The sequence below is a fragment of the Microtus ochrogaster genome, chromosome 2 (assembly GCF_000317375.1).
Source record: "Microtus ochrogaster isolate Prairie Vole_2 chromosome 2, MicOch1.0, whole genome shotgun sequence".
In the NCBI taxonomy this organism is placed as follows: Eukaryota; Metazoa; Chordata; class Mammalia; order Rodentia; family Cricetidae; genus Microtus; species Microtus ochrogaster.
In genome coordinates, this window is record NC_022010.1 from 69790225 (window position 1) to 69797737 (window position 7513).

Genomic DNA, 7513 nt, shown 5'->3' on the forward strand with positions numbered 1-7513 from the left:
TCCTCCCCTCCACATCACCTGTATCCTACTGTCCTCCCCACAGTCCTCCCCTCCACATCTCCTGTATCCTACTGTCCTCCCCACATTCCTCCCGTCCACATCACCTGTATCTACTGTCCTCCCCACAGTCCTCCCATACACATCACCAGTATCCTACTGTCCTCCCCACAGTCCTCCCATCCACGTCACCAGTATCCTACTGTCCTCCCCACAGTCCTCCCGTCCACATCACCAGTATCCTACTGTCCTCCCTACAGTCCTCCCCCCCACATCTCCTATCCTACTGTCCTCCCCACAGTCCTCCTCTCCACATCTCCTGTATCCACTGTCCTCCCCACAGTCCTCCCCTCCACATCTCCTGTATCCTACTGTCCTCCCCACATTCCTCCCGTCCACATCACCTATATCTACTGTCCTCCCCACAGTCCTCCCGTCCACATCATCAGTATCCTACTGTCCTCCCCACAGTCCTCCCCTCCACATCACCTGTATTCTACGGTCCTCCCCACAGTCCTCCCCTCCACATCACCTGTATCCTACTGTCCTCCCCACAGTCCTCCTGTCCACATCACCTGTATTCCACTGTCCTCCCCACTTAAGGTCTTTATTCAGTCCCCACCAATGGTCCCTTTCTAGTTTCCTGGTCTAGATGTACCCCGGGCACACAAATGTAAAGATCTGATGCTAAGATCCACATGTGAGTGAGAACTTGGTGTCTGTCATTGTGGGTCTGGGTTACTCACTCAGTATAATGTCTTCCAGCTCCGTCCACTTACCTGCAGATCCCATTTTTCTTTACACTGAATAAATTCCATTGTGTATATATGCCACATCCTCGTCATTCATTCCCCAGATGGCAGATACCTAACCAGTTTCTCTGTTCTGGCTATTGCTCCTTAAGGATGCGTGAACATGGGTGAACCTGTGTCTCTAGAGCAGGAAGTAGAGTCCTGGGTTATGTCCAGGAGTGGTATAGCTGGGCCATATGGCTAATCTAATTCTGTGGGTTTTGTTGTGTGTTTTGAGTGTTTGCCACACTGATCTCCACAGTGTCTGCACTCGTTTGTACTTGCACAAAAACCAATCAACATTAATAAGGGTATGTATAGTCTAAGCAGTTGCGAGGACTGTTCTCAGCACTGTGTGAGCAGGCATTGGTAAGAGATGGGCAAGTGCTGGAGAAGGGTTGAGCAAACCACAGAACCCTCAGATGGAGGACTTTTGTAGCCACTGAGAACTGTGTTTTGAGGACGCTGATTCTGGTTAACCCTGAACTTCAGTGGCACCGAGTACCCCAGTAGGGACAGGAGTCATGGAGACTTTCCTGGAGCATAAGGTCCTGGAGGTCAGCATGCTTCCTTGTCTCATTACCCACCCCCCCCAGGGTTTTAGTTAATATTAGGTGCCAATCTGTGTCACACCCAGAATAAATGGTATATGTTGTACAAGAGCTGGCTGCACAGTTCTGCAATCACAGCTAACGGGAGGCTGAGACAGGAGGCTCCATGAAGGTTCAAGGCTATCTCAGCCAACCTAGTAAGACCGGGTCTAAAAATAATAGCATGAAGGTGTGTGCCTGTGCGTGCGTGTGCGTGCGTACGTGCATGCGTGTGCGTGCGTGGAGCAGCAGTGTTCCCAGGGTGTCTGACACTCTAGTTTCAGTGCCCAGTGGGGGTAGCATACAAAATTCTCGAGTCTGGAAACGTAAGGGGTGGAAGTGGGGGACGTCTCGAAACTGTAGACCTGAAAATGAAGGACTCAGGAATCAGAGGTCAGAATCAAGACGCTCTCAGGCCTCCCCATGCTTAAGGTGAGAAGGGAAGGTGGAGAATAAGTGTTGAGAAATCAGACCCTCCCTCCCCTGTCAACTGAGAGGAGGGAGGAGTAACTTCTCTAGAGGGACTGATCTGCAGTCTTTCTCTCACAGGGTTTATTATTTCCCCGGGAAACTGCCCTAGTGTCCATCCCAGAGGGTGCTCGACCAACGCACGCAGGCACAGGTGCACAAGCAATCCATCACAGGGCTAGGGTCCTGCAGGCTTCTACAGGGAGGTGACATTTTGACCTCTGAGACCAGCAACCCTAAAGGACAAATAGGGACTCTTCGCCCTGCTGTGGGGCAGGCCACACTTCTGAGAGCGATCATGTGTGCAGCGGGCCCTGGCGGTGTCTGAGGTCTCTGCCGAGAGTGGCCAGAGGTAGCCCTGGCACTGCCTGAGCCTGGCTGGGGTGTGGCCAGGACCTGGGGCTGCAGGGATTTGGCCCTTTTCCGTGGTCGGTTCCTGCCCACGAGGCTGCCACCTGCGTTGTGGTTGGTGAAGACGCACCGCCCCTCTCCGGTGCACTTGGCTGACTGCTACCGGTCCTAGGGCTGCCGGCACAGCGTGCGCCAGGAGCGCTCGTGAGGGACCGGGGACGCCGGGGCCTTAAAGGTAAGTGCTGCCAGCTGAAGGTGGCTCCCGCTGGGGACCCACTCCCTTTCTGGTCCCCCAGGAGCTAGCCGGCTTGCCCAGCCTGGCTTTGGTGTTTCTGTTTGTCCCCCTAGGGGGAGTTATTTATAGACGGGGGATAATTTCTTCACAGCGGGCCCTTTGGCTTTGCTTGACCAGGTCGGGATACTATCCCCCCTCCTCCCTCCAGGGCCAAAATCTGCTAGGAAAGGGCTGTGGGAAGCCAGCTCAATCCAACTGCATTCTGTTCCCTACCACTTCCGTAGCCGGCTTCTCTCTGCTAGGGTGTTTACTGTTTATGACTGTGGGGACACCTCACCCCTGCTGGTGGGAGTGGGGCTCACCCTTTTTCAGCTCCATCCACGGAAGGGGTTTTGACTTTGGAAACCCTTGAATGCTGGAGGGAAGGTGGACAGGGGTGGGGTGGGGTGGGGGAACGGGGGTGAGGGATGGGCTCTGGGGGCTCATCTGGAAGCTATGTGTCCTGTTCATGCTGCACTCCCAGGCCCCCTCTGATTGTTTGGATGGGGCCTCCCTCCTCCACGCAGAAGCTGACTTCTGCATATTCTGATTGTAAAGGACCACTCTCCTCTGTTGGGTGAAGGTGGATTTACTTGTAGTGTAGAAAGTTTGGTGAGCACTTCGCTTTCCAGTATCCAAGAAGGTAAAAGAGATGCCAGTTGTGTCTCATGGGGGGGTGGGGGGGATGGAGTTTTAGCTCCAGGAACTTGTGTTGAATTTACTGGTGCTGGGTGGTCCAGGGATGTGGAGATGTCTAGCAAACCGAGTTGTGTTGGGATCAGAGTCGGGGGTGTGCGGGGGAGGCGAGTGTCAGAGCTGGAGGTGTAGGGGGAGGCAACTGAGCGCCCTGGCTGCGGATGTCGGGGGGGAGGCACCTGGAAACCTATCTAGCTTGTGTTTCTCCTTTGAAAAATTGAGGTTGGGAGTTTTTGTTATTGTTGTTGTTTTTGCAATATTTACTTTAAACGATTTTTATTTTATGTGTAGGAGTGTTTCCCTGAATGTATGTCTGTGCGTGCGAGGTGCATGCATGTCTGCAGAGGTCAGAAAAGGCCAGCTGATCCCTTGGGACTGGTGTTACAGATGGTTGTGAGCCACTGCGTGGATGCTGGGAATGGAATCTGGGTCCTCTGCAAGAACAGTGTGCTTCCTTAACTGCCAAGCCATCTCTCCTGCCCGTGTTCTTTCTTTAAGAATATGTACATGGGTGTATGCCATCCATGGTGGATTCTATGTAGTCAGAGCAACCTTGTAGAGTTCGTTCACCCCTTGTACCCTTCCTTATATGATGAGTTCTGGAGTCGAACTCAGGCCATTAGGTCTGCACAGCAAGCTCTTTACCCATTAAACCATCTTGCTGGCTCAGGATGAGAGCCTATCTCAGTTGTCCAGGCTGGCCTCCAAAGCCAGATCCTCCAGCCTCAGCAGCCTGTGTAGCAGACTGCATGTGTCCATCAGCATGCCAGGCTTGCATTTCATTTATTTTTGTTTTTTCAAGACAGGGTTTCTCTGTGTAGCCCTGGTTGTCCTGAAACTCACTTTGTAGACCAGGCTGGTCTTAAACTTCTGCTTGCCACTGCCTTCTGAGTGCTGGGATTAAAGGTGTGCACCACCAGTGCCCCCCCCTCCTTCATTATAGTTTTTATTGAGCTATCCGTTCCCTCCCTCCCCTATTATTATTTTTCATAGGTGAAACACTGGGATTGAGTGACCTAAAGTAACTCACATACAGCTACGTAACTGTTTAGGGCAGAAAGAGAAGGGCTGATGAAATGGAGGGGAAAGCTATGCTCTAACATGTACTCTGAAATCACGATAGACTCACAGAGAGTTGCAAAAATAGTCCTGAGAGTTCTTTCTCACCTCTCCCCAGCTTCCACCAATGTTGACATCTTACACAACCATGGATTGATCAATCCTAACTCAATCCTGTCAGTGTCACAGATGAACTAAGCTGCAGGCTCCAGATTTCACCCATTTTCCTATTAGCGTCCTTTTATTCTGGTCTAGGATTCAAGCCAGGATTCCACATTGTAGTAAGGAGGCCACTAGTTAGTTCCTGGCCACTTAGCCCCGAAATAATCACACGGAAACTGTATTAATTAAAACAGTGCTTGGCCCATTAGCTCTAGCTTCTTATTGGCTAACTCTTACATATTAATTTAACCCATCTCTATTAATCCGTGTATCGCCATGAGGTCGTGGCTTACCAGCAGAGTTTCAGCATGTCTCTGACTGGGCCTGTAGGCTTTTGAAACCTCAGTGCTCACACCTAGTGACACAGCTCCCCGCCCCTCCCCCCCGACAAGACCACACCCCCTAATCCTAATCCTCCTAATCCTTCTCAAACATTTCTAGTCCCTCATGACTTGGATCACACATTTGAGCCCCTGGGGGCCATTCTCATCCCAGCCACCATGCCTACTGAGCCATCCCGCCAGCCTTATCCTGTCTTTGAGTTTCTCAGTGTGTTTCAGGCTGGCCTGGAACACCCTTTGTAGTCTGGGCTGGCCTCCCTGTCCTGAGTGCTGGGATAGTAGACACACACCACTGTGTGTTGTGGGATTTCCATCCCTTTAGTCATTGGCTTCTGGGGGATTGCCAGTCCTAGGGTATGGACATGACAACTTTGTGAGGAGAGGGTCTCTCGCTCTCGGCTCCCTTGGGTGGTGAAGCCTGGATCAGGCAGTGTGAAGTGGCATGTGTTCAGTCCTTGCTCCCTTGGTCCCAGCCCCGTGAGTCTGTTTTCTCCATAGCACTGGTATATGTGTGTGTGTGTATATACATATACATATACATATACATATACATATACATATACATATACATATACATATACATATACATATATATATATATATTTGTGTGGCTCACACTACAACTGTGCCTAGCATTGAGGCAGACAGGGTCTTACTCTATGCTAGACCACCTGGGCACTTACTATGTAGCCAAGGCTGGCCTCAAGTGGACAGTGATACCCTGTCTCCTGAACAGTAGGGTACAGGCATGAACTGCCACTCTTGGCTGCTGAGCCTCTTGATTTTCAACTTCAGAAAGTTCCTGCAGCGGGCAATGAGCTGCTGACACTCAGCTACCACACAGGAAGCCCGCTCCAGGCCCCCTCCTCTTCACCGCATGCACTTGGAGTTCCAGAACAGAGCGTCCACAGGTGACCGTGATAAGTCCTACCCACAGCTTCTGGATGTGCCCAAGTTAGGGACGATCCCAGCTCCCCGATCTGTCCAAAGGCTGTCCCTGAACCATCTGTTCAGTCACCGTGTGGATCTCGCTGGTGATGATGTAGTGTGCACACGTGTGTGAGCAGCTGTGAGTGCCACAGCATGCGTGTGACGGGCAGAGGACAGGTTAGGGTACAGTCTTTCATAAGAGTGTCAGATTTTGAGCTCAAGGCCTTCTGCTTGGGTGACAAGTGCATTCACCCCCGAGCCACGGTACAAGTCTTGGCTCCTGGCTGTGGAGTCGTCTCTGTGGGCTGCCATGTCTAACTCATCCTTTGCTCTCAGCTGGCTCTCATCCAGGGAGCTAGAAAGCCATCAGTTCATACCTTAGCGTCCTCATTTGGTTTTGAGATCCTGGGTGAGTTATTATAAATTCCACTTTTCTCCTCTGCAAGAACGTGGCCATAAGAGACAGTTTTCAGAGTATTTACCATTTTATTTTTTGATGGCGGGGTCTCCTTATGTGCCCAGGCTGGTCTTGACCCCCTGGGCTGAAGTGACTTCTCTACCTTAGCCTCCCATGTAGCTGCAGCCATGATTCCTCTCTATTTCCTGTTGGTATAACAAATGCTGGACGCCGGGTGATGAGACAGTAGAGTTTATTCAGTTCACAGTTTCGAATCTGAAGGCCAAGGTCGGTCTGGCCTCTGCAGGGTTCTTTAGGAAGCAGGAAGGAAATGTCACGTGTAGAAGCAAGCACACCTATGGTCATGACCTGCAGGCTGAGAACTGCTGCCCTAGCACATGAACCCTCAGGGACAAACAGCATCAAGCCACAGCCACAAGCTCACTGAGAGACCTGGATGTATGGAATGACTGTCACAGCGCCTGGCGTGTGGTGGGTACAGGTGTCTGTGGCGTGGCGAGGGAATGTGTGGGAGATTAGGCTAGGTAAATGCGGGTTCTGGTGGGGAACGCCAGACGTAAAAAAGTTCCCTGAGGTCAGGGACCAGAGTTCCCTGAGGTCAGGCACCAATAGGCTCCGTCCGAGCTGTATCCCCAGAAAGTCAACCGCAGTCTAGCTGGATAACACAGTTGTGGGAACTGGTGAAGGGCACTGTCAAGGAGGCCATTCTTTTCATTCCTAGGAGCGGAGTGGAAAGATTAAACGTAGGGCAAACATCCTGCTGTAAAGACACATTATGGGGCAGGAGGAAGTTAGGACTCCAAAGTGACAAATTCTGGTTGAAAGCATGGCGGAGAATATGCTATTGCGAGCACAGAATAGAGCAGAAATCAAGAGGTAACTTGGAGAAAAATGCATTTGGTTTTATTCAAGTTGCCTTTGAAGTATCAGCCAACTGTGCAAGTGTAGAGGTGTGGGGGTGATGAAGTGGGGTATGGGATGACAATGTGGGGTCTAAGGGTGACGTTGTGGGGTGAGGGTGACGTTGTGGGGTGTGGGGTTGACAATGTGGGGTGCGGGGTGACGATGTGGGGTGTTGGGGTGATGATGTGGGGTGTGGGGGTGACAATGTGGGGTGCGGGGGTGACGATGTGAGTGTAGGAGTGACGATGTGGGGTGTGGGGGTGACGATGTGGGGTGCGGGGGTGACGATGTGGGGTGCGGGGTAACAATGTGGGTGCAGGGGTGACAATGTGGGGTGTTGGGTGACAATGTGGGGTGCGGGTTGACGATGTGGGGTGCGGGGTGACGATGTAGGGTGTGTGGTGACGATGTGGGGTGCGGGGGTGACTATGTGGGTGTTGGGGTGACAGTGTAGGGTGTAGCGGTGACGTTGTGGGGTGCTGGGTGACGATGTGGGGTGCGGGGTGACGATGTGGGGTGCGGGGTGACGATAT

At 52.0% G+C, this 7513-nt stretch overlaps 1 protein-coding gene across 3 annotated transcripts in view; it reads left to right on the plus strand.

Annotated features, from left to right (window-relative positions):
• The window catches only part of Hlcs (holocarboxylase synthetase), a 190166-nt gene that overhangs the window by 14211 nt on the left and 168442 nt on the right, over nucleotides 1-7513 (plus strand). Inside the window, exon 1 of one of the 3 annotated variants that reach the window (XM_026786502.1) lies at nucleotides 6423-6548. The exons of 1 other annotated variant lie outside the window; for it this stretch is intronic. The gene's annotated coding sequence lies outside the window, so the exon portion shown is untranslated. Of the gene's footprint in view, nucleotides 1-6422; nucleotides 6549-7513 lie in introns of those variants that run through there. One more of the 3 variants, XM_026786511.1, reaches the window with a different exon arrangement.